This window comes from Scyliorhinus torazame, chromosome 24, assembly GCF_047496885.1.
Source record: "Scyliorhinus torazame isolate Kashiwa2021f chromosome 24, sScyTor2.1, whole genome shotgun sequence".
Lineage (NCBI taxonomy): Eukaryota > Metazoa > Chordata > Chondrichthyes > Carcharhiniformes > Scyliorhinidae > Scyliorhinus > Scyliorhinus torazame.
Window position 1 is genome coordinate 11675191 of NC_092730.1, and position 27025 is coordinate 11702215.

The window sequence follows — 27025 nt, forward strand, 5'->3', positions numbered from 1 at the left end:
GGGCAAATTCGGGCGACTTGAACTGTAAAAGAAGTCATGAGATGGGACCAGCCAGTCACATGGAGGCCCACTGCAGTCTATGTCCGTGGACTGTATTGAGAACTATTCTGTGTGAAATTAATATGAAGATTCCCTTTAGAAACTACAAGCACAGCAACTCTATAATTCCAAGTACACCTTCGACATTAAACGTTCTCTTTTAGAGCTTTGACTGATGTAACCAGATAGATGTCTTTAAGGTGATGAAGGGGTTTGACAGAATAGCCATGAATACTTTTCTACCTGTGGGGCAGACCAAACACAAGACGCCATCAGTATCATAGAAAGTCGCGGATAAATCCCAATGGGGTTTCAGGAGAAACCTAGTTACCCAGAGAGTGGGGGGAATGTGGGACTCGCTCCCACAGGGAGTGGGGGAGCATGTGGGTCTCGCTCCCACAGGGAGTGGGGGAGCATGTGGGACTCGCTCCCACAGGGAGTGGGGGGAATGTGGGACTCGCTCCCACGTGGAGTGGGGGAGAATGTGGAACTCGCTCCCACGGGGAGTGGGGGGAATGTGGGACTCGCTCCCACAGGGAGTGGGGGAGCATGTGGGACTCGCTCCCACAGGGAGTGGGGAGCATGTGGGACTCCCTCCCACAGGGAGTGGGGGGAATGTGGGACTCACTCCCACGCGGAGTGGGGGAGAATGTGGGACTCGCTCCCACGGGGAGTGGGGAATATGTGCGACTCGCTCCCACAGTGAGTGGGGAGAATGTGGGACTCGCTCCCACGGGGAGTGGGGGAGAATGTGGGACTCGCTCCCACGGGGCGTGGGGAGAATGTGGGACTCGCTCCCACAGGGAATGGGGAGAATGTGGGACTCGCTCCCACGGGGAGTGGGGAGAATGTGGGACTCGCTCCCACAGGGAGTGGGGAGAATGTGGGACTCACTCCCACAGTTAGTGGGGGGAATATGGGACTCGCTCCCACGGGGAGTGGGGAGAATGTGGGACTCGCTCCGACAGGGAGTGGGGAGAATGTGGGACTCGCTCCCAAGTGGAGTGGGGAGAATGTGGGACTCGCTCCCACGGGGCGTGGGGAGAATGTGGGACTCGCTCCCACAGGGAATGGGGAGAATGTGGGACTCGCTCCCACGGTTGTGGGGAGAATGTGGGACTCGCTCCCACAGGGAGTGGGGAGAATGTGGGACTCACTCCCACAGTGAGTGGGGGGAATATGGGACTCGCTCCCACGGGGAGTGGGGAGAATGTGGGACTCGCTCCGACAGGGAGTGGGGAGAATGTGGGACTCGCTCCCAAGTGGAGTGGGGAGAATGTGGGACTCGCTCCCACGGGGCGTGGGGAGAATGTGGGACTCGCTCCCACAGGGAATGGGGAGAATGTGGGACTCGCTCCCACGGTTGTGGGGAGAATGTGGGACTCGCTCCCACAGGGAGTGGGGAGAATGTGGGACTCACTCCCACAGTGAGTGGGGGGAATATGGGACTCGCTCCCACGGGGAATGGGGAGAATGTGGGACTCGCTCCGACAGGGAGTGGGGAGAATGTGGGACTCGCTCCCAAGTGGAGTGGGGAGAATGTGGGACTCACTCCAACAGGGAGTGGGGAGAATGTGGGACTCGCTCCCACAGGGAGTGGGGAGAACGTGGGATTTGCTCCCACAGGGAGTGGGGAGAATGTGGGACTCGCTCCCACGGGGAGTGTGGAGAATGTGGGACTCGCTCCCACAGGGAATGGGGAGAATGTGGGACTCGCTCCCACGGGGAGTGGGGAGAATGTGGGACTCGCTCCCACGGGGAGTGGGGGAGAATGTGGGACTCGCTCCCACAGGGAGTGGGGCGAATGCGGGACTCGAGGTGAATAGCATCAATACATTTAAGGGGGAAGCTGGATAAACACATGAGGGAGCAAGGAATAGTCGGATAGGGTGATGGGGGGAGATGAGGAAGGACTGGAGAGGATGGGCTGAATGGACTGTTTCTGTGCTGTATTCTGTCTAATGCTATGTTTGGTGGCTTGTGGCTCCATTGAGTAACGAGCGGAACTTTCTAATCCGCCTTGTGCAGGAAGTGACTAATGTATCGTAAATAACAATGTAAATATCAATGACTTTACAAACATGCCATATAACCGGGCCAATAAAAGTGACCGCGTCTTACGAATCATGTGCGGTACACTCTCCACTTTTCCTGCTGGTGTTTCGTGAAATAATGTTAACTTAGTTCAGAGAGTAAAGTAATTTTGAGAACATTTCTCTTAATCGTCGTGAGTGCGTCCTGCAAGATGCATTAAAGTTTATTAAAAATACCTATAACTCGTGGCCTCAATGGCCAGATTAAGCTAAAGGTGAGAGTGCAGGGAACATTGCAGGGCGTGATGTTACAAAGTTCGGATTCTCTCGCCGCCCCTTTTTGAGTTATAATTAGAGATTAATCATTCTGCATGAAAGGAGTTTGCAACTTGATCAGATGCTTTTAAATTTGCAGCTCCAGGTCAGAACACGCCACATTTCATCCCTCATATCTGTTTGATGTTTTGGAGCGTGATGTCAGGGGCTGGATTCTCCGATATCGGCGCGATGTCCGCCGACTGGCGCCAAACACGGCGTGAATCAGTCCGGCATCGCGCCGCCCCAAAGGTGCGGAAGTCTCCGCATCTTGAGCGGCCGAGCCCTCACCTTGAGGGGCTAGGCCCGCGCCGGACTGATTTCTGCCCCACCAGCTGGCGGGAAAGGCCTTTGGTGCCCCGCCAGCTGGCGCGAAACTGACTTTGCCGGGCGGCGCATGCGCGGGAGAGTCAGCAGCCGCTCACGGCATCCCCGCGCATGCGCAGTGGAGGGGGTCTCTTCCGCCTCCGCCATGGTGGAGACCATGGTGAAGGCGGAAGGAATAGAGTGCCCCCACGGCACAGGCCCGCCCGCGGATCGGTGGGCCCCATCGCGGGCCAGGCCACCGTGGGGGCACCCCCCCCGGGGCCAGATCGCCCCGCGCCCCCCCCAGGACCCCGGAGCCCGCCCGCGCCGCCGTCCCCCGCCGTCCCAAAGGTGGTTCACGCCACGCCGGCTGGCGTGGGTTGACAGCGGCGGGACCTCGGCCCATCGCGGGCCGGAGAATCGCCGGAGGGGGGGGGCCCGCCAACCGGCGCAGCGCGATTCCCGCCCCCACCGAATATCCGGTGCCGGCGAATTCGGCAACCGGCGGGGGCGGGATTCATGCCAGCCCCCAGCGATTCTCCGACCCGGCGGGGGGTCGGAGAATCCTGCCCCTGGTTTGCGATGGATATGTTCTAAATTAAATTTTACGCTGGATTGCCAATGACAGTTTTTATTAGAAAGGCGGAGGTTGAGGGGTGACCTGATAGAGGTCGACAAGATTATGAGGGGCGTGGATAGAGTGGATGGGCAGGCACTCTTTCCCAGGGTGGAGGGGTCAGTCACCAGGGGGCATAGGTTGAAGGTCCATGGAGCACAGTTTAGGGGAGATGTGCGAGGCTCCACACAGAGGGCAGTGAGTGTCGTGTTAGGTACACTGGTCTAACACTGGCTGCAACTGGATGCAGTTTAGATCAGAAAGATACTCCAGACCTTGAAGTTAGTCCAATCTGATTTATTGAACCAGTAGCACAGTTAGCACAGTTCTCTATGAGTTCGACTCTCTGCTAACCTAAGTGTGGTTACTCTGTCTGACTGGACCAGACTAGCTCTGAGCCATGTGCCGGAGGTGTGATACGGTACATACACCCTGACTCACTCAGTAGATGTTCATCAGTGGAAAGAGGCGGAGTGTGAGTGCCTCGTGCCTTTTATAGTGAGATACCACCCCTGAGTGTCCTACCTGCTCATTGGTCATGTCCTGTTCTCTGTGTTCATTAGCTGCTTGTCTGTATATCAGTATGTGTGTGTGTGTGCCTGCATATCATGATAGTGAGTGTCTGGAACGCGTTGCCAGGGGAGGCTGTGGAAGCAGATACATTAACGGCGTTCAAAAGGCATCTTGACCAACACATGGATAGGGTGGGTATAGAGGGACACGGCACAAGGAAGTGCTGAGGGTTTGGGCCAAGGGTGGCATCATGATCGGTACAGGCTTGGAGGGCCGAAGGACCTGTTCCCGTGCTGAATTGTTCTTTGACATAATTGCCATAAATCGGATGGTGCATTGCCTTATCAGGATTGTAATGTCGGGCCGCGATTTAATGCCCGTATACGCCCGGCTTGGTGATGCGATGGGGCTGTTGACTCTCGCGAGATTTGCGGCGCTCGAAACACCCCGCGAGAATTAACGAGATCACATGAGATGTCGCGATCAGGGGCGGGATTCTCCGCAATCGGCGCGATGTCCGCCGACCGGCGCCAAAAACGGCGCGAATCAGTCCGGCATCGCGCCGCCCCAAAGGTGCGGAATTCTCCGCATCTTGAGGGGCCGAGCCCTCACCTTGATTTCCGCCCCGCCAACTGGCGGGAAAGGCCTTTGGTGCCCCGCCAGCTGGCGTGGAAATGACTTTGCCGGGCAGCACATGCGCGGGAGCGTCAGCGGCCGCTGACGGCATCCCCGCGCATGCGCAGTGGAGGGCGTCTCTTCCGCCGCCGCCATAGTGAAGACCGTGGCGAAGGCGGAAGGAAAAGAGTGCCCCCACGGCACAGGCCCGCCCGCGGATCGGTGGGCCCCGATCGCGGGCAAGGCCACCGTGGGGGCCTCCCCCCGGGGCCAGATCGCCCCGCGCCCCCCCTAGGACCCCGGAGCCCGCCTACGCCGCCTTGTCCTGCCGTTCGAAAGGTGGTTCACACCACGCCGGCTGGCGTGGGTTGACAGCGGCAGGACTTTGGCCCATCGCGGACCGGAGAACCGCCGGGGGTGGGCCCGCCGACCGGCGCGATTTCCGCCGACCGGCGCGGCGCGAATCCCGCCCCCGCCAAATCTCTGGTGGCGGAGAATTCAGGACACGGCGGGGGCGAGATTCACACCGGCCCCCGGTGATTCTCCGACCCGGTGGGGGGTCGGAGAATCGCGCCCCTGGATCTCGTCCTCGCTGGGCGAGATCCAGATTTACATATTTAAGCGAGGCCCGGGAACTAACGGCCTGACCTGGGAGACCTCGCCGGGGAGCCGGTGGGCACTGGCTTCCACAAACTTTGACCAGGCGTAAATGGCACCTGGGAGGGTCTCCCAGGTCATTAGTATTGCTCTTTTCCTTATCTATGGGTGGCACGGGAACACATATGGCTGGCACTGTGGCTTCTCAGCTCCAGGGTCCCGGGTTCGATTCCCCGCTGGGTCACTGTCTGTACGGAGTCGGCACATCCTCCCCGTGTCTGCGTGGGTTTCCTCCGGGTGCTCCGGTTTCCTCCCACAGTCCAAAGACGTGTAGGTTAGGTGGATCGGCCGTGATAAATTGCCCTTAGTGTCCAAAAAGGAAAGGAGGGGTTATTGGGTTACGGGGACAGGGTGGAAGTGAGGGCTTAAGTGGGTAGGTGCAGACTCAATGGGCCGAATGGCCTCCTTCTGCACTGTATGTTCTATGTTGTATGTATGTTCTAAACCACAGTGTGTGTTTAACCCGTATATAGTGGACAAATGATCACACAAGTTTGTTTAGTACAATAATAGTTTATTTAACATACACAAGGTTATTTACTTAATAAATCGCACGTTCATGCACTTTGGACTTTAAACTAATACACTTAAACGACCTTAACTTAACTTCCAGGTGACCGGCAGGTACAGGGCAGATATGGCCTTGTTGGGCAGTGCTGAAGTTCTTTAGGTGGTCCGTGGCCTCTGTTCTAATCCCTCCGTGGATGGCGTGGGCTCTGCTTGGCTGGTGGATTCACCGTTGTTGATGGCTGGCGAAGCTGCCGTCTCGAGAGAGATCTTCTGAGGTTGTGCCGCGCCTTTTAACCGGCTGGGGTTTCCCCTCCCCCTTTTAGTGGGCGGTCTCTTGGGTCGATCAAGTCCAATCAGAGACATTAGTGAACCAGATGGGTTTTTACGACATTCGGCAATATTTTCTTTTTCTTTTTAATGAATTCAAATTTCACCATTGGTCGTGGTGAGATTTGAACCCGTGGCCCCAGAGCATTATTCTATGTCTTTGGTGGTGTCTGGTGGGGGAGCAGACACGGGGAGAACGTGCAGACTCCGCACAGACAGTGACCCAAGCCGGGAATCAAACCTGGGACCCTGGAGCTGTGAAGCAATTGTGCTAACCACTGTGTTACCGTGCTGTCCTATCATGACAGGTTGAAATAAGGATGGTGAAAGCTGTTGTCAATGTAATAATCCTTTGTTGTCACAAGTAGGCTTACATTCACACAGCAATAAGGTTACTGTGAAAATCCCCCAGTCGCCACATTCCGGCGCCTGTTCGGGTACACGGAGGGAGAATTCAGAATGTCCAATTCACCCAACAGCACGTCTTTCGGGGACTTGTGGGGGGAAACCGGAGCACCCGGAGGAAACCCACACAGACACGGGGGGGAGAACGTGCAGACTCCGCACAGGCAGTGACCCAAGCCGGGAATCGAACCTGGGACCCTGGAGCTGTGAAGCAATTGTGCTAACCACTGTGCCACCGTGCTGCCCTAAATAGAGGGCGAGGCAACGGGGTGTCCCGCTTGAGGCAAATGAACACACCCGACACAGTGTGGGCTACAGAGGCGGCGAGGTCGATGGTGGACGTGTGGAGGAGGTAAGGAAAATATTAATCTGTTTCTGGAAAGTCGCAGCCCCTGGGGGTTCCCTGCCTGTTCACTTGGGACTTTCATTAAGATCGGTAAGTGTTATTTATTAACGCTGAGGGACCCTCTAGAAATGAGTGAATGGAGGAGAAGATTTGTGTAGTCCTTCACCAAATAGTCCTTATATGCATTAAAGGCACGACGGGTAATAAATTTATTTTGTGTTTTGATTATTGTCGTAAACTATAAAGTCAGATTGCCCAGCTTTCTCTTGCTGACCAGCAAATTAGTTTGACAGGGGTTTGATTTATCCCACAAAGTTATAGCACCTGCAAGTGCTTTCCGCTCCGCGCTGCCCACTGAGATGTGTGTGTAAAGTATTCAAAGTGGCGGTAAATTAAATGACACTGTGGCTAATGTTGACGCATTGTGTTGAAAGTTGTCAGGGAAATATCGAGCAGCCAGTCATCGGCACCTCTGAAGCGTATCGTGGGACGTCGCATTGTGCCGGGTTAGATTTTCTGACTTTACGCGGACACCGTGTCGGCAAATTGCACCAAAGTAGATAACCCTTCTGCTACTGTTTCCCCGAGAACGCCTCGGTAAATGGCCATTAGCCACGTCTATTCACGGCAGGGCGCCATGATCGCGGAGCGGCTGATTTTATGAATTGTAATCCGAGCGCTCGCGCCCCACACTCGTCCAGGGCTTTGGAGCTATCCCATGGCTCCTTAGTTTGGTGGTAAGATGGTGGATTGCACGACGACCACTGCTCAGATCAGTTGCTTTTGCCCCATTTGCCGATGGAACCGATGTGGGGCGGTTTAGAATCTCACTCCCCTGCCAGTTTTCTTTGCCTTCCTTTTAGAGAAAAAAACAACCTATGGTCACAAGAAGGCTTCAAATGAAGTTACTGTGAAAAGCCCCTAGTCGCCACATTCCGGCGCCTGTTCGGGGAGGCCGGTACGGGAATTGAACCCGCGCTGCTGGCCTTGTTCTGCCTTCCAAGCCAGCTGTTTAGCCCACTGTGCTAAACCAGCCTCTTAAGCTGACCAGGCCCCAAAAGCCTGGAATTCCCTCCTTAAAACTCCCCACCTCACTCTCTCCTCCTTGAAAGGAAGAATTCGTAAGGTCTCGAAGACTGAGAAAACAGATGAAGCCCTTGAGGAATATAAAGAAAGTAGGAAGGAACTTAAGCAAGGAGTGAAGAGGGTTGGAAGGGATCACGAAAAGTCCCTTGACAAACAGGATTAAGGAGACTCCCAAGGCTTTTTATACGTATGTAAAGAGCAAGAGGGTAGCCAGGGAGAGGGTTGGCCCACCCAAGGACAGAGGAGGGAATCTATGCGAGAGCCCAGGAAATGGACAAGGTACTAAATGAGTACTTTGCATCAGTATTCACCAAAGAGAAGGACTTGGTGGATGATGAGTCTGGGGAAGGGTGTGTAGATATTCTGGGTCATGTCAAAATCAAAAAGGAGTCGTTGTTGGGCGTCTTAAAAAGCGTCAAGGTAGATCAGTCCCCAGGGCCTGATGGATTTTACCCAGAATATTGAGGGAGACAAGGGAGAAAATTGCTGGAGCCTTGACATAAATCTTTGTACCCCCATTGCCAACAGGTGAGATCACAGAGGACTGGAGAATTGACAATGTTGTTCCTTTGTTTAAGAAGGGTAGCAGGGATAATCCAGGAAATTATAGGCCGGTGAGCCTTATGTCAGTGGTAGGGAAATTATTGGAAAAGATTCGTAGGGACAGGATTGACTCACATTTGGAAACAAATGGACGTATTGGCGGCAGGCAGCATGGTTTTGTGAAGGGAAGGTCGTGTCTCGCTAACTTGATCAAGTTTTTTGAGGAAGTGACGAAGGTGATTGATGAGGGTAGAGCAGTGGATGTTGTCTACATGGGCTTCAGTAAGGCCTTCGACAAGGCCCCTCATGGCAGACTGGTACAGACGGTGAAGTCACATGGGATCAGAGGTGAGCTGGCAAGGTGGATACAGAAGTGGCTCGATCATAGAAGACAAAGGTTAGCAATGGAAGGGTGCGTTTCTGATTGGAGGGCTGTGATTAGTGGTGTTCTGCAGGGATCAGTGCTGGAACCTTTGCTGTTCGTTGTATATATAAATGATTTGGAGGAAAATGTAACTGGTCTGATTAGTAAGTTTGCGGACGACACAAAGGTTGGTGGAATTGCAGATCGTGAAGGGGATCTTCAGAGGATACAGCAGGACATAGATCCGTTCAAAACTTGGGTGAGGTAATAGCAGATGAAATTTAATCTGGACAAATGTGAGGTAATGCATTTTGGAATGTCGAATACAGGTGGGAATTATACAGTAACTGGCAGAACCCTTAAGAGTATTGACAGTCAGAGAGATCTGGGTGTACAGGTCCACAGGTCACTGAAAGTGCAACACAGGTGGAGAAGGTAGTCAAGAAGGAATACGGCATGCTTGCCTTCATTGGCCGGGGCATTGAATATAAAAATTGGCAAGTCATGTTGCAGCTGTACAGGACCTTAGTTCGGCCTCATTTGGAATGTTGTGTACAATTCTGGTCGCCACACTACCAGAAGGATGTGGAGGCTTTAGAGAGGGTGCAGAAGAGATTTACCAGAATGTTACCGGGTATGGAGGGCATTAGCTATGAGGAGCGGTTGAATAAACTCGGTTTGTTCTCACTGGAACGACGGAGGTTGAGGGGCGACCTGATAGAGGACTACAAAATTATGAGGGGCACGGACAGAGTGGATAGTCAGAGGCTCTTTCCTAGGGTAGGAGAGTCAGTTACTCGGGGACATGGGTTTAAGGTGCATGAGGGAAAATTTAGAGGAGATGTGCGAGGGAAGTTTTTTACACAGAGGGTGGTGAGTGCCTGGAACTCGCTGCCGGAGGAGGTGGTGGAAGCAGGGACGATAGTGACGTTTAAGGGGCATCTTGACAAATACATGAATAGGATGGGAATAGAGGGATACGGACCCCGGGAGGTTTTGGTTAGGCGGGTATCATGATCGGTACAGGCTTGGCGGGCCGAAGAGCCTGTTCCTGTGCTGTACTGTTCTCTGTTTAACCACTGTGTAGTAAGGTGTGCACAGTTGTACTGTGTTTTCATGGCCTTATCATTTTCTTCCTTGTTCTCTGGTGGTGCGTACTGAGGTGCTACGTTGAGTCTGATGAGTGAATCAAGCCAGTTCCATTGCTGTTCTCCTCTTCCCCTCTGTATCCATGTACGGTGAGACATTTCTTGCTGATCTGTGCCATTTCTCTGGTTTTGTTGCGTTATTTGTTATATTGTAAACCTTCAATAAATATATTTAAAAAAAAGAAATATAGCATGCTGAATTTAAGGAATGGGAGTTGGTGCAATAATAATCTTTCATCTCTATGTGTCTTTAGCAGCGATTGTAAATCTGACAAAGCTATGGGCTTATTCTGTGTGCTGGTGGCAGAACGTCAATACAGCGGCAGTACGTCTTTTTACTTTATTGACAAACTGTTTAGATTGGACCCTTTCTACGGTGTGTATAATTGGATTGTCAATGGACCGATAGATACTTAGATCCAATACTGGCCATGTCAGTACTCAGCGCGTTGACTTATTTCACGTCCCTGACTCGATGAGTGACATTTGTTAATGAGGTTAAGTTAGGCCGACCGGGCTCTGCTAGCTGCGCACACTGTTCTCGCTCGAAGGCAATGCCCCGCTGCTGCCCGTCCGAAGTGGCCTGCGTTGTGCCTGTCGTGAGTTATGAGTTGGATGAGCACTTGCACAGTGGGACTCCTGACTTGAGGGTGAAGCGAGTTGGCGGATGTTACATCTGCCAATTTTCCCGTCGAGTCACTCTTGTGTTCACAGAGAAAACGGGAGCAGGAGGAGGCCATTCGGCCCTTCGAGGCTGCTCCGCCATTCATTACGATCATGGCTGACCATCCGACTCAGTAGCCTGTCCCTGCCTCCCCCCCCGCCCCATATCCTTTGATCCCTTTTGCCCGAAGAGCTACAGCTGACGAGGAAGGCACGGTAGCACAGTGGTTAGCATTGTTGCTTCACAGGGCCAGGGTCCCGGGTTCGATTCCCATCTTGGGTGACTGTCTGTGCGGAGTCTGCACGTCCCCCCCCCCCCCCCCCCGTGTCTGCGTGGGTTTCCTCCGGGCGCTCCGGTTTCCCCCCACAAGTCCAGAGATGTGCGGGTCTTGTGGATTGGCCGTGCTAAATTGCCCCTTAGTGTCCAAAAAGGGTTAGATGGGGTTACAGGGATGGGGGTGGAGGTGTGGGCTTAGGTAGGGTGCTCTGTCCAAGGGCAGGTGCAGACTCGATGGGCCGAATGGCCTCCTTCTGCACTGTAAATTCTATGATTCTATGACTCCTTGAAAACATACGCTGAGGGATTCTCCATCAGGGGCACCCCCCCCCCCCCCTCGGCCAGCGCACCCAGGGACGGACATGTCGGGTGTTCCCTTGAGGGTCCCGGCCTGCTTTCAGACTGCATGCTGCCCTCCTCAGTGTGCGGAGCTGGAGGTGTCTTTCTCAAAGGAAGGGGGATGGATGTCAGATGGGCTGGTCACCCTCAGCCCATCAAGGGAGGGTCTCTTGTGTGGAAGGCCCTGGGATGTGCTGCTGCCAATCCTCCTCCCTTTGTGTGGCCCCGGGGGGGCGCCTTCTGCTTCTCCATGGGATGCATGGGTAGCTGGAGTGAGATCCAGAAGCCTCTCTGGCCTACGTAAGAATTATAAACATAAGAATTAGGAGCAGGAGTCGACCATCTGGCCCCTCAAGCCTGCTCCGCCATTCAATGAGATCATGGCTGATCTTTTGTGGACTCAGCTCCACTTTCCGGCCCCAACACCATAACCCTTAATCCCTTTATTCTTCAAAAAACTATCTATCTTTATCTTAAAAACATTTAATGAAGGAGCCTCTACTGCTTCACTGGGCAAGGAATTCCATAGATTCACAACCCTTTGGGTGAAGAAGTTCCTCCTACGCTCAGTCCTAAATCTACTTCCCCTTATTTTGAGGCTATGCCCCCTAGTTCTGCTTTCACCCGCCAGTGGAAACAACCTCCCCGCGTCTATCCTATCTATTTCCTTCATAATTTTATACGTTTCTATAAGATCACCCCCCCCCCCGCATCCTTCTAAATTCCAACGAGTACAGTCCCAGTCTACTCAACCTCTCCTCGTAATCCAACCCCTTCAGCTCTGGGATTAATTTAGTGAATCTCCTCTGCACACCCTCCAGCACCAGTACGTCCTTTCTCAGGTAAGGAGACCAAAACTGAACACAATACTCCAGGTCTGGCCTCACTAACACCTTATACAATTGCAGCATAACCTCCCCGGTCTTAAACTCCATCCCTCTAGCAATGAAGGACAAAATTCCATTTGCCTTCTTAATCACCTGTTGCACCTGTAAACCAACTTTTTGCGACTCATGCACTAGCACACCCAGGTCTCTCTGCACAGCAGCATGTTTTGGCGTGGATGCTCGTGGATTCCCACCAGTGCCTGCCCCATGCAGAGCTGCCCGGCTCCTCCCTCTGCGACTGGATCCTGAACTTTCTGATCCACAGGCCACAATCAGTAGGGATAGGCAACAACACCTCCTCCACGATCATCCTCAACACCAGTGCCCCACAAGGCTGTGTCCTCAGCCCCCTTCTATACTCCTCACACACCTATGACTGTGTGGCCAAATTCCCCACCAACTCGATTTTCAAATTTGCTGATGACACCACCACAGTGGGCCGGATCTTGAACAATGACGAGGCAGAGGACAGGAATGAGATAGAGAATCTGGTGAACTGGTGCGACGACAATAACTCTCCCTCAATGTCAACAAAATGAAGGAGATTGTCATCGACTTCAGGAAGCGTAGTTGTAACATGCCCCTGTCTACATCAATGGGAACGAAGTAGAAAGGGTCGCGAGCTTCAAGTTTTTAGGTGTGCAGATCACCAACAGCCTGTCCTGATCCCCCCATGCCGACACTATAGTTAAGAAAGCCCACCAACCACTCTACTTTCTCAGAAGACTAAGGAAATTTGGCATGTCAGCTATGACTCACCAACTTCTACAGATGCACCATAGAAAGCATTCTTTCTGGTTGTATCACAGCTTGGTATGGGGCCTGCTCTGCCCAAGACCGCAGGAAACTACAAAAGGTTGTGAATGTAGCCCAGTCCATCACGCAAACCGGCCTCCCATCCATCGACTCTGTCTATAATTCCTGCTGCCTCGGGGAAAGGCAGCCAGCATAATTAAGGACCCCACGCACCCCGGACATTCTCTCTTCCACCTTCTTCCGTCAGGAAAAAGATACCAACGTTTGAGGTCACGCACCAACCGTCTCAGGAACAGCTCCTTCCCTGCTGCCATCAGACTTTTGAATGGACCCACCTCGTGTTAAGTTGATCTTTTCTCTACACCCTAGCTATGACTGTAACATTACATTCTGCAGTCTCTCCTTCCTTCCCTATGTACGGTATGCATTGTCTGTACAGCATGCAAGAAACAATTCTTCTACATGTATACTAATACATGTGACAATAATAAATCAAATCAAATGCAGTTGAAGCCCTCAGCCATGGAGGTCCCGCCCTCAGCCATAGAGGTCACACCCTCAGCCATGGAGGTCATGCCCTCAGCCATAGAGGTCACACCCTCAGCCATGGAGGTCACGCCCTCAGCCATGGAGGTCACGAGCTGAACTGTGGAGCGGACATCCCCCCACATGGAGGGCACTCCCTGCGCTAAGATCTCCACTGAAGATGCCACCCTCACAGTGTTAACCTCGTTACCTCGGAGTGACGACACTATCTCCTTGCATAGAAGGTGATGGGACTCCTCCTGTCGGACTTGCACTCCGAGGAGGGATCCTGTCATCTCTTCCTCATGCTCACGCGACTCTGCCTTTGAAGCCCCAGCAGCTCTGGGCCGACCGGGCCTCGGGGCAGGTCGCCAGCCAGGGGATCAGCTGAGACCTGGGCTCCGGTGTTCCTCCCAAGTGCCGGATCCCCGGGCACGTCCCTGCCTCGGCCTGCTGTGGATTTTCAGCTCGAAGCCTGCCTACCGCCTATTCCCACCAAGGTGTGAGTATGCGCCCTGCTGGAGGCTGCGGGGGACAGTCGTGGTACCTCCTCTGCGCAGGTCCCTGAGTTGTCTCCCTCAGAGCTGCTCGGGTCCGTGATGTCCGGAGGGTGCGAGGACAGTCTCGGCCGGTTGACTGATAGCTCTCCAAGGGAAGGGAGATGGCATCAGTGGAGGATAACTGATGGCGGAGAGTTTACTCACCTGAGGCTTGAACCGTGAGTGCGTGTCTTGAGGGTTCTCCCTTCTGTCTCTGCACAGATGCAGTCTTGTCCTCCCTAGCCACCTCGAGGGGTCTTTCCTCAAAGGGCGGGAGGCACTGGGGCTCAGCAATTACTTAGACTGGCTGTGCCCGCTGACATGGCAGTGTCCCTTTAAGAAATGTTTTTGTCTTATCACATGGCTTCAGTGTGGGTGGAGCTGGGCTGTGGCTCTGGGAGTTGGTTTTACTTTCGCTTTGGGTTTGGGGCTTGTTTGTGGCTCTGAGATTTTGCTTTCATTTTCACATTAGCCTGCTGTACTCAGACAGAGAAGCATCTTAGCCCATCTCTCCACCTTCATTTTAAAAGCTGTTTCCAGATTACTTGATAACTTGAAAAGAAATAATTATTTTCTGGAGGGAATTCAAACCTGTTTTGGAACGGAGACAAGAGCACCCAAACCAGACCTTGAGTACTGTGTGCTGGGCCACACCTTTGAAAAGGGGTTTCAGGGATTTTGTTATTGAATTGGAACAGTTAAAGGGGGGAATTTATTAAGGGTTATACATAGAGTATTGTAGCTGTGTGGGGTATTTATGTTTGTAGTTGATAAAAATGCTTACTGTGTGTGTTTCTAAAAATGTTAACTAAATTCGTAGAATAAAGCTTGTTTTTGATTAAACGTGCTTAAGGCCTTTGTTGACTAACACCTGAAAGGTAGGGACTTGTGCTCATCGTAACTAAAATCAATAAACAGTTGTAGGTCAGGGGGACTCCATGATATACTCTGGAGTTTACTAAACCCTGGCCCATAACATCGCTCACGCCTGTCATGCTCAATTTCATCCTGCAGATGGGGAGAGTGTAGGAGTCCTGACAGTCTAGATGGCATTGGGCTGTGTGGGACTTGAGTGGGTGCGGGAAACGTGAGGAGCGAAGTAGCTACTGGGGGAGACCGTGGCGATTGGGGGGGGGGCGTGACAGGCGTTGGCACGAGGTGGCTGGGTGAGAGATCACCTTGGATGTACGAGGGGGCGCAGCTGGAAACTGGGGGAAGCAGACTTACCCTGGCCGCACAAAAAAAGGATCTGCATCTTGAGGCACTGCTGCCCTGTCCTCTACTGCAGCGAGCTGGCACTGACTAAGGCTGGCACTGACTAAAGGTGGCAAGGCCTCCCAGGTGGGGTGGTGACCTTGCTCTGCGGGAACACGGGCTGAGGAGGCCAGTAAGATTCGCCTTATCTCTCGGTCAAAGATAAGGGGCGGGATTCTCCGACCCCCCCCCGCCGGGTCGGAGAATCGCCGGGGGCTGGCGTGAATCCCGCCCCCGCCAGTTGCCGAATTCTCCAGCACCGGATATTCGGCGGGGGCGGGAATCGCGCCGCGCCGGTTGGCGGGCCCCCCCCCCGGCGATTCTCCGGCCCGCGATGGACCGAAGTCCCGCTGCTGGAATGCCTGTCCCGCCAGCGTGGATTAAACCACCTCTCTTCCCGGCGGGACAAGGCGACGCGGGCGGGCTCCGGGGTCCTGGGGGGGGGGCGCGGGGCGATCTGGCCCCGGGGGGTGCCCCCACGGCGGCCCGAGATCGGGGCCCACCGATCCGCGGGCGGCCCTGTGCCGTGGGGGGCACTCTTTTCCCTCCGCCTTCGCCACGGTCTCCACCATGGCGGAGGCGGAAGAGACCCCCTCCACTGCGCATGCGCGGGGATGCCGTGAGCGGTGCGGAAATCAGTCCGGCGCGGGCCTAGCCCCTCAAGGTGAGGGCTCGGACCCCCAAGATGCGGTGGATTGCGCACCTTTGGGGCGGCGCGATGCCGGACTGATTCGCGCCGTTTTTGGCGCCGGTCGGCGGATATCGCGCTGGTTGCGGAGAATTCCGCCCAAGGTCTCAGTCCGGTTGAATGAGTGGAAAGCAAAGCTTATTTCTTGAAGAACACATTTTTGGTGCACTCACACAAAATTAACTGGCAAAGGTTGTCCGGGGCGTATCGGCAGCTGGAGTCGGGCGCTGTACGCTGCCGTCCTGCTAGCCCCAGCAACACCGGGAAGCGGTGGCCGCTCTGCGCCGGTTTTCCTGCTGTACGACACCACTCCGTCGTGGCAACACAGCCCCAGAATCAGCGGATCCAGCCCCTTGTCTCTTCAAATGTAAGATTGCGGAACATTGTTATAGAAGATACACAGAATGTACAGTGCAGAAGGAGGTCATTCGGCCCATCGAGTCTGCACCGGCTCTTGGAAAGAGCACCGTACTCAAGCCCCACACCTCCACCCTATCCCCGTAACCCAGTAACCGCCACCTAACCTATTTGGACACTAAGGGTAATTTAGCACGGCCAATCCACCTAACCGGCACGTCTTTGGACTGTGGGAGGAAACCGGAGCAGCCGGAGGAAACCCACGCACACACGGTGGGGGGGGGGGGAGAACATGCAGACTCCGCACAAGCCGGGAATCGAACCTGGGGCCCTGGCGCTGTGAAGCAACAGTGCTAACCACTGTGCTACCGTGCTGCCCGCAGGAAAACGAGGGCGTAGCCTTGAGTGGTCTTTGACTTTGACCGCCCTGTACAAATGCAAGTAACTGTTCTTATGCTTCACAAAATTAACATGAAGGAACTGAAGGTTCGGCGGCATACACACCAGTAAATCTTGGATTTTATCTGCAGAAGCGGCTTCGAGGTGTCTAAGAATAGATGGAAACTCCTAAATCCCTCTCCTATTTGATGCTTCCAACAATGATGTGTTGAATCGTGTCACACGAAGCAACCTTGAAGCGTGTTCTTTAGAAATACGGCACTCCTTCTCACAGATGATGTTATGTTGTTGCTGGACTCTGGGGATTTAGTACACGGTGCTTGTCGTCTGAAACTAACCATCAGAACATAACAGTCAATGCCCCAGAGGTCGATAGAGTGTGATATTATATCTCTGCCTGTGTGGAGAAAGACTGATTAAAAGGTGTGAGGGTCACCAAGCCGCCGTGACCACCGCTTTCCCCAGGGCAGCAGGGATGGGCAATGAACGTTCGCCTCGCCCAGCGAAGCTCACATCCCGTGAATGGATACAAAAAAAACAATTAGCACTGGACGGGGGCGATGATTGGATCGGATTTGTTTATTGTCACGTGTACCGAGGTACAGTGAAAAGTATTTTTCTGCCAGCAGCTCAAACAGAGACATGAGAAGAAAAGAAAATACATAATAGGGCAACACAAGGTCCACAATGTAAAATACATAGACATCGACATTGGGTGAAGCATACAGGGGTGTAGTGTTAATCAGGTCAGTCCATAAGAGGGTCATTTAGGAGTCTGGTAACAGCGGGGAAGAAGCTGTTTTTGAGTCTGTTCGTGCGCGTTCTCAGATTTCTGTATCTCCCGCCCGATGGAAGAAGTTGGAAGAGTGAGTAAGCCGGGTGGGAGGGGTCTTTGATGATGCTGCCCGCTTTCCCCAGGCAGCGGGAGGTGTAGACGGAGTCAATGGATGGGAGGCAGGTTCGTGTGATGGACTGGGCGGTGTTCACGACTCTCTGAAGTTTCTTGTGGTCTTGGGCAGAGCAGTTGCCATACCAGGCTGTGATGCAGCCCGATAGGATGCTTTTTATGGTGCATCTGTAAAAGTTGGTCAGAGTCAATGTGGACATGCCGAATTTCCTTTGTTTCCTGAGGAAGTATAGGCGCTGTTGTGCTTTCTTGGTGGTAGCATCGACATGGGTGAACCAGGACAGATTGTTGGTGATGTGCACATCTGGGAATTTGAAGCTGTTCACAGGAGTGGGGTTCTGGGGTAGGTGGTGACAATCCTTCAGGACTATTCTGAGAAGAGCAAAAGGCAATTCGGTCTTTCGTCAGAGCTCCTGTATAGATCCCCTTCTTGTTAGGCAGTCCCTCAGAGTCAGTCAAGGATGACTCGCCTCCGCACTGAAAATGCACCCTCAGGCGACTGAGGAACACAATGCGCGACCTCCGGCCGGTGGGGTGGGGTGGACGGCGGTCGGAGGAACGGGCGGGTGGGGTGCCCGCGTTGCCATGTGCTCCACTCGTGGTTTTCAGCTTTCCCTCGCCAATGTATGATGTAGCAAATGATGTAGCACTAAAAATAAGCTGGCCACACACACGGTATTTGAACACATGTATTCGATGTCACAAAATGACCTATACAGGACTGCGAACAAGGGACAAAGAACAATACAGCACAGGAACAGGCCCTTCGGCCCTCCAAGCCTGCGCCGATCACGTGTCCTATCCAGACCAACCGCCTGTGTCCGTCTATACCCCGTCTGTTCATGTGCCTGTCCAGATAAGTCTTAAAGGTCGCTAATGTTTGAGAATGTGGAACGCCTCAACCATCTCACTGGGCCGTGCATTCCAGGCCACCGCCACCCTCTGTGTAAAAAACTTCCTCCACACATCTCCACTGAACCTGTCCCTCCTCGCCTTGAACCAGTGCCCCCTTGTAATTATCATTTCTGTAGCTATTACCGTCACCTGTTTTTAAAATCAACGGCACTTGCATAAACTGCCTCGTTTTAATATTTTAACCAGATGTAACAATCCCAGAATAAATTCTTTTGGGCTTGAGAGAAAGAACTGTCGGAAAAACCCTGGCAGACACACACAAGTAAAGTGTGGGAAAAGATGAATTCCCTGAGGGACTGTGTCCCGAGTGTTCAGAGACCTAGATTATTAATTTGTGAAGATACTGCAGCAGACATCACAGTTCTCGGTGTGACAATCTCACAGCCGTTTCAGTGTGATTATCAGTTTCACGGGTCACAGGCAAGGTTCCCTTGGCTTTGGTTTTCACAGAGAGGCGGGAAACGTGATTTCCAAAACACGGGTCAAAATTCCAGTCACCTTGAAGACTTTCCCGTCCCCATTCTCACGGATTCAGGGCCGCTTGGAGTTGGCAGTCGCTACTGGAGTTGTCAAGCTTTTAAAAATAAATTTAGAGCACCCAATTCTTTTTTTCCAATTAAGGAGCAATTCTAGCGTTGGCCAATTCACCGAGCCCACACGTCTTTTTGGGTTGTGGGGGGAGGGCGGGGGGTGGGGGGTGTGGGGGGGGGGGGGGGGGGGGGGGGGCGGTGGTTGACACACGCCGGGGAGAATGGGCAAACTCCACACGGACAGTGACCCGGGGCCGGGATCGAATGCGGGTCCTCGGCGCCGCGAGGCAGCAGCGCTAACCACTGCGCCACCGTGTTGCCCCCATTGGAGTTGTCACGTTTCCGAGCTTGACATTTGTAGCGATGTGGGAGCCGGGAAATGCAGCAGTGATGCGCTCCTTCAGCTCGTGGATTATTTTGCTGGAAAAGAGGAAATCTTCCTGCGAGTAATTACCAGGTGATGGCCCCTAATGGACAGAAGTAGACAGAAGTAGGTGGAAGAATTTGGTTTATTTGTCACTGCTGCCAGGATTGGTCGAGGTCTCACCGCCCAGCCTGGCACCTGAGTAACTCTGATTTCATCAAAATATTGAGACCCAGGCAGCATCCAGGAGAATAGCGAGTGGGGAGAATGTGGGGCTCGCTCCCACAGGGAGTGAGGAGAATGTGGGACTCGCTCCCACAGGGAGTGGGGGAGAATGTGGGACTCGCTCCCACAGGCAGTGGGGCAGAATGTGGGACTCGCTCCCACAGGGAGTGGGGGAGAATGTGGGACTCGTTCCCGCGGGGAGTGGGGGAGAATGTGGGACTCGCTCCCACGGGCAGTGGGGGAGAATGTGGGACTCGCTCCCACGGGGAGTGGGGGAGAATGTGGGACTCGCTGCCACAGTGGGTGGGGAGAATGGGAGAGAATGTGGAAGTCGCTCCCACGGGGAGTGGGGAGAGTGGGGAGAATGTGTTGCTCCCACGGGGAGAGGGTGGGATGACGACTGTTGGTACGTTTAAGGGGGAAGCTGGATAAACACATGAGGGAGAGAGGAATAGAAGGATCTGATGCTGGGGGGGAGATGAAGGGGGAGGCGGGATGAGGCATTTGGGGACCAGAAACACCAGAATAGCCTCATTAGGCCTTATGGCCTGTTTCTGTGTTGTAAACCTGCTGTGATGCAATTCTGGATATGAATTGCCATTTTCTGTTGAGAGCATAAATGCATTCTTACGCCAGAGTGAAAATTAATTGCCAAGCAAATTCACCCGCAGTTTGGTATTCAGATGGGAAATGCAAAGCATTTACATTGTCCCAGAGCCCCTTAGCTTGAACGCTGCCTGTTTAATTCACTGTCGAGTGCACAACATCTTCCGTAACCCAGGATGAATATCTCATCAGATTGAACAAATTAATCCCCCCGCGTCTCAAGAAGAGGCCGAGAGCTTATTGATGGCTTTGGGCGATTGGGTCCCTTTTTAACGTGAAAATTAATGCCAAATTGGAAGGGCATTGCCTCTCGCAAAGTCTCACAGACCGGCGTTACACCCTCACGTCTGTTTACCCCCTCAGCCTCTTGTACAGATTCCTGTACCTGCTCAGCGCAAGGTTCAGGAGCCAGCCTGTGCCATTGCAAATCTATACCTGCTGCGTTATCAAAAAGCTCCAGCATGTAGCGCATTTCGTCGACTGGGCAGTGCCCTGGGGCGCCACGGGACCGTGAAAGAGGCTGTATAAATGCGTGCTCTTTCTCCCCTTCCTATTTCCATATTTGAACTAATTCACCGCGACTTAATATCTCGGAATCAGCTTCAATTTTCCAAACCATTATTGGTTTTCAGACGGATTTTATAAGCTCTCTTACTGAGAAATCCGGTGGGATTAGTTGAATAGGAAATGGAACTCATTTATTTCCATGCTGATAACTTTCTCTGCTAATCCGCGCGATAATACTCAGCCATTGCACCGCATGCAGAGCGATCGCATCACGGCACAGTTTACTGCCGGAGGCTTTCCGAGGTGACCACAGTAAGGTCGGTGGCGTACTCGCTGTTATCTGCGGCAGGCCTGGCCAGGTTGCTACTCCTAATCTGCCTTTACATGGCGCCCCTATGGTGGAAAAACGTTCCAGTGAGATTCGCAGAGGAGCATTAAAATACGGTTAGGCTGCATCTCGGTCGAGACTTGATGACGTCCGAGATAAAGGGCGGGATTCTCCGACCCCCCGCCGGATCGGAGAATTGCCGGGGGGGGGGGGGGGGGGGGGGGCGTGAATCCCGCCTTGCTGCTCCGACGGCGGCCCACCGATCTGCGGGCGGGCCTGTGCCGTGGGAGCACTCTTTCCCCCCCGCGCCGGCCGGTGTAAAGCTCCGCCAGGGCCGGCGCGGAGAATAAACCCCCTGCGCCTGCGCAGGAAACACGCCAGCGGTTCTGGGAACACTGGTTACCAGCGGTAAACCACGGTGAAGAAGCAGGGCCTGCAGTGTAGGATCCCAATAACATTGCCTTCTCGTTTACTCCTCATTTCAACGTAAATCAAAAAGTAATTTGTTAAAGAAATGGAATGATTGTAGTCCCACGATGGATGGCAGCGTGTTCTACACTGGGAAATTGAAGATGGACAGATCTAGGTCGGACTTACTGCACCAGTGTCGCTTACTACCGCTCCCATGCGGTTTCTACTACTGCTTGAGTTTGATCTTCTGTAACTCGGGAAAGTTATATTGGGGTGAAGAGCATTCTTCGCCGCTTATGTTTGATTGGTCAGCACCATTTTAAAACGCAAGTGCACCTGGGTAGGGTATTCTCAATCGAGTTCGGCGGTGTGTGTAATTTGAAACCATTTGAAGCATTTAACCATGAAGTCTGGTTTAGGGGCTGGTTTAGCACAGGGCTAAACCGCTGGCTTTGAAAGCAGAAGACCAAGGCAGGCCAGCAGCGCGTGTTCAATTCCCGTACCAGCCTCCCCGAACAGGCGCGGGAATGTGGCGACTAGGGGCTTTTCACAGTAACTTCATTTGACGCCGACTTGTGACAATAAGCGATTTTCATTTCATTTCAAGTCATTACATCAAAGAAAGAGGACGGTTCAGTCTATTGAATCCTTACCGGCTCTCTGCCCCACTCCGTTCCCATAATGCTGCAGAGTCTAATTTCCTGTTGATGTCATTGATCATCGCTGCATCCAACTGCGCCCGCACGCAGTGAGCTCCAGGTCATGAACACCCTCTGCATAAAAAACACTTTCCCTCGCATTACCCCTGCCCCAATCCTCAAATCCACGTCCCTACTCCTTGTGGCACAGTGGTTAGCACTGTTGCTTCACAGCGCCAGGGACCCGGGTTCCGATTCCCGGCTTGGGTCACTGTCTGTGCGGAGTCTGCACGTTCCCCCCCCCCCCCCCCCCGTGTCTGCGTGGGTTTCCTCCGGGTGCCCCGGTTTCCTCCCACAAATCCCGGAAGACGTGCTGTTAGGTGAATTGGACATTCTGAATTCTCCCTCCGTGTACCCGAACAGGCGCCGGAATGGGGCGACTGGGGGATTTTCACAGTAACCTTATTGCTGTGTGAATGTAAGCCTACTTGTGACAACAAAGGATTATTACATTGACAACAGCTTTCACCACCCCTATTTCAACCTGTCATGATAGGACAGCACGGTAACACAGTGGTTAGCACAATTGCTTCACAGCTCCAGGGTCCCAGGTTCGATTCCCGGCTTGGGTCACTGTCTGTGCGGAGTCTGTACGTTCTCCCCGTGTCTGCTCCCCCACCAGACACCACCAAAGACCTGGAATAATGCTCTGGGGCCACGGGTTCAAATCTCACCACGGCCAATGGTGAAATCTGAATTCATTAAAAAGAAAACTGGAATTAAAAGTCGACCACGAAAATATTGCCGAATGTCATAAAAACCCATCTGGTTCACTAATGCCCTTCAGGGAAGGAAATCTACCATCCTTACCCGGTCTGGCCTACATGGGACTCCAGACCCATAGCAATGGGGTTGACTCTTCACTGCCCCCCTCAAGGGGCAATTAGGAATGGGCGATAAATGCCGGCCTAGCCACACATGGGCTGGTGCGTCTAATGCCTGCTTCCAATAGAGACGAGCAGGAAGACAGCAATGTCACCATGTGCTCCAACAGACACAGCATCGCTGGCAGCAGACAGCCGGTAAGACGTAATCCGGGAGAGCCGTTTTATGCAGGAATGTCGCTTGCATCCCGCATTAACTTCACAATCACACCGACAGTCGATCCCTTCGGGATGGATGATCTCCGACTCAATGCACACGAGCATGCATTTAAAATTTTAATGAATCCGACTTTATTGTGGGATGCTAATCTATTGCCATACTTCATAAGTAGTTCGTTGAGCATTTGGAATCTGTATATTCCTCTAACCTGATTTGACTCATATCAGGGGGATACTTTATGTTAAGTGCCGGAACTCTTGACAAAGTTGCACCTCCTTTTTAGTTACTTTAGTTTTCCTCGTAGAGTGCATTATCTTGTCCTTTTCCCACCCATTTGGAACATATTTTCCTCTTTGTTTTGCCGTTCCGTCACCACTGGGACACGCTATAAAATATCTTCAAGGCGGATCGTCTGAGCTCCCCCGATGGTTAATACCAGTGCGTAATGGAGCCTCAACACAATAACAGATTGCAAGGTCGACCCTCGGGTCAGTGATAAATTAGCCGCTGTCCGCTGGGGGCTGGTGTCCGGGGAGCACCACTTGACTGCGAGGTTGGTGGGATGGGATAAATCCCTCCTGCCCTGTCGGGAAATCAAACATAAACAGGCACTTAGTTGAGGGCGACAAAAGGCGTGCGACCTGCAACAATCCGACCCCTGATGCATGGGCGGCACTGAGGTTAGCACTGTTGCTTCACAGCGCCAGGGTCCCGGGTTCGATCCCCGGGCTTGGGTCACTGTCCGTGCGGAGTCTGCACGTTCTCCCCCCGTGTCTGCGTGGGTTTCCCCCGGGCGCTCCGGTTGCCTCCCACAAGTCCCGAAAGACGTGCTGTTCGGTGAATCGGACATTCAGAATTCTCCCTCCGTGTACCCGAACAGGCGCCGGAGTGTGGCGACGAGGGGATTTTCACAGTGACTTCATTGCAGTGTTAATGTAAGACCACTTGTGACGCTAATAAAGATTATTATTAATACTTTAGCTCTGATATTTCAAAAAGTAACCTTAACCTATCTTTGCCTCACTTACTTACAATTTTCACAACCAGTATATGTCCCCCTTAGAACTAAAGCAAGCCACTTCAAAACGACTTATTTTATTGCCTTGTGCAAAGTCTTATTGATCTTCCTCGTGGTTCCTTAAAATATCGAAACCACTTCTTACTGCCGTTTTAGATCCTTGCTGTCATTCTGCGGCTCAATCCAATTTCAACCTGTTTCCGGCCTCTGAGAAGCATGGCGAGGACATTACTGAAAGGAAATAGATTATAAACCCTCGTTTTTCTGCCTCTTTACACATCCGCCTGGTCAGGGCCACTCAGGACCTTCCGTCAGGTTAAACCAGGGCAACAAACTGGGTTGGCACCCATGACTTGATTATCATAGATTATCATAGAATTTACAGAGCAGAAGGAGGCCATTCGGCCCATCGAGTCTGCACCGGCTCTTGGAAAGAGCACCCCACCCAAGGTCAACACTTCTACCCCATCCCCATAACCCAGTAATCCCACCCAACACAAAGGGCATTTTGGACACTAAGGGCAATTTATCATGGCCAATCCACCTAACCTGCACATCTTTGGACTGTGGGAGGAAACCGGAGCACCCGGAGGAAACCCACGCACACACGGGGAGGATGTGCAGACTCCGCACAGACAGTGACCCAAGCCGGAATCGAACCTGGGACCCTGGAGCTGTGAAGCAATTGTGCTAACCACTATGCTACCGTGCTGCCCTTGAGTTGGATGTCCACCAGGTGGAATATGAATTGAATGGGTATACGTGCCCCCTCTCGGGTTCCGTGATCGGGACCTGCGACTGGCCCACAGAGTCCAAAAGTCAGTTGGGTAGGCTGAGACTGGCGCCAACCCCCCCTCACCCCCTCCTCGCCCAGATTGATCCTTGCGATTAGTTAGCAGAATGGGAGTTGGGGTGTGTGCGGCATGAAGCCTGTGGGCTTGTATTGTTCTGGGGCAGGCTTCAGAAAACTCCAAAGTATATCATGGAGTTCACCTGACCTGCAATTGTTGATTAATTTTGGTTACGGGGAACACAAGGGCCTGTCTTTCAGGTGTTAGTCAACAGAGGCCTTACGCACGTTTAATCAAAAACAAAGTTTTTTCTACGAATTTAGTTAACATTTTTATAAACACGCACAGTGAGCATTTTTATCAACTACAAACATAAATACCCCACTCAGCTACAGTACTCTATGTATAACCCTCAATAAATACCCCCTTTAACTGTTCCAATTTAATAACAAGGTCTCATAAACCAAAAAAAAAACTTTTCAAAGGCGCGAGCCAGCATATGGCACTCTTACTGTCTTTAAAACTTGGTATGGATGCTCTTGTTCCCCTCCCAAAACAGCCGGTTTGAATTCCTTCCAGAAGGCAATTATCGCTTTTAAGTTATCAAGCCGTCTGGAAACAGCTTTTAAAATGAAGATAGAGAGAGACTTCTTTGCAACTTGTGCAGGACAAAACCAGGTCAAAACTCAAAGCGAAAGTAAAACCAACTCCCAGAGCCACAGCCCAGCTCCACCCACACGATGACATCACTGAAACCATGTCATAAGACAAAATCATTTATTAAAGGGACGCTCCCATGACAATAGCTCAACAAGAATCGCAGGTCAAGGGGCGGCACGGCGGCGCAATGGTTAGCACTGCTGCCTCGCGCCGCCGAAGACCCGGGGACGATCCCGACCCCGGGTCACCGTCCGTGTGGAGTTCATTCTTGTCTGTGTGGGTCTCACCCCCGCCCCCACAACCCAAAAGATGTGCAGGGTAGGCGGGCTGGCCACGCTAAATTGGAGAAAAATAATTGGGTAGGCTAAATTATTTTTTTTTAAAACAAGGGGCGTCATTCTCCGACCCCCCCAGCGGTTGCCAAAGTCTCCGGTACCGGAGATTGGGCGGGGGCGGGAATCGGGCCGCGCCGGTTGGCGGCCCACCCCCCCGCCCGATTCTCCGGCCCAAATGGGCCGAAGTCCCGCCAATAAATTGCCTGTCCCGCCGGCGTAAATTAGAGTTGGTATTTACCAGCGGGACAAGGCGGCGTGGGCGGGCTCCGGGGTCCTGGGGGGGGCGCGGGGCGATCTGGCCCCGGGGGGTGCCCCCACGGTGGCCTGGCCCGCGATCGGGGCCCACCGATCCGCGGGCGGGCCTGTGCCGTGGGGGCACTCTTTCCCTTCCGCCTCCGCCACGGCCTCCACCATGGCGGAGGCGGAAGAGACTCTCCCCACTGCGCATGTGCGGGAAACTGTCAGCGGCCGCTGACGCTCCCGCGCATGCGCCGCCCGGGGATGTCATTTCCGCGCCAGCTGGCGGGGCGGAAATCCCTCTGGCGCCGGCCTAGCCCCTCAATGTCGGGGCTCAGCCCCCAAAGATGCTGAGCATTCCGCACCTTTGGAGCGGCGCGATGCCCGTCTGATTGGCGCGGTTTTGGGCGCCAGTCGGCGGACATCGCGCCGTTGGGGGAGAATTTCGCCCAAGAAACGGAGTCTGCGGCGAAGCAGAGGACACATTGGAGGAGACGAAAACCGTGAGGAAAAAGAGGGAGGCCGATGCGCCGATTTCATAGAATCAGAGAATGTACAGGGCAGAAGGAGGCCATTTGGCCCATCGAGTCTGCACCGACCCTCGGAAAGAGCACCCTACCCAAACCCACACCTCCACCCTAACCGGAACCCAACCTAATCCTCTTGGACACTGAGGGCAATTTAGCGCGGCCAATCCACCTGACAAGCACGTCTTTGGACTGTGGGAGGAAACCGGAGCACCCGGAGGAAACCCACGCAGACACGGGGAGAACGTGCAGACTCCGCACCGACAGTGACCCGAGCCGGGAATCGAACCCGGGACCCTGGCGCCGTGAAGCAACAGTGCTAACCACTGTGCTACCGTGCTGCCCTATTTCGAAACTGCTATCTCTACTAACCGCATCTCCGTAACCTACATACAGTTCGCCTTTCTCAAACTTA

At 53.2% G+C, this 27025-nt stretch overlaps 1 protein-coding gene across 6 annotated transcripts in view; it reads left to right on the forward strand.

Annotated features, from left to right (window-relative positions):
* Positions 1-27025, forward strand: part of LOC140399885 (ADP-ribose glycohydrolase MACROD1-like) — a 959160-nt gene that overhangs the window by 370400 nt on the left and 561735 nt on the right. The window lies entirely within an intron of this gene.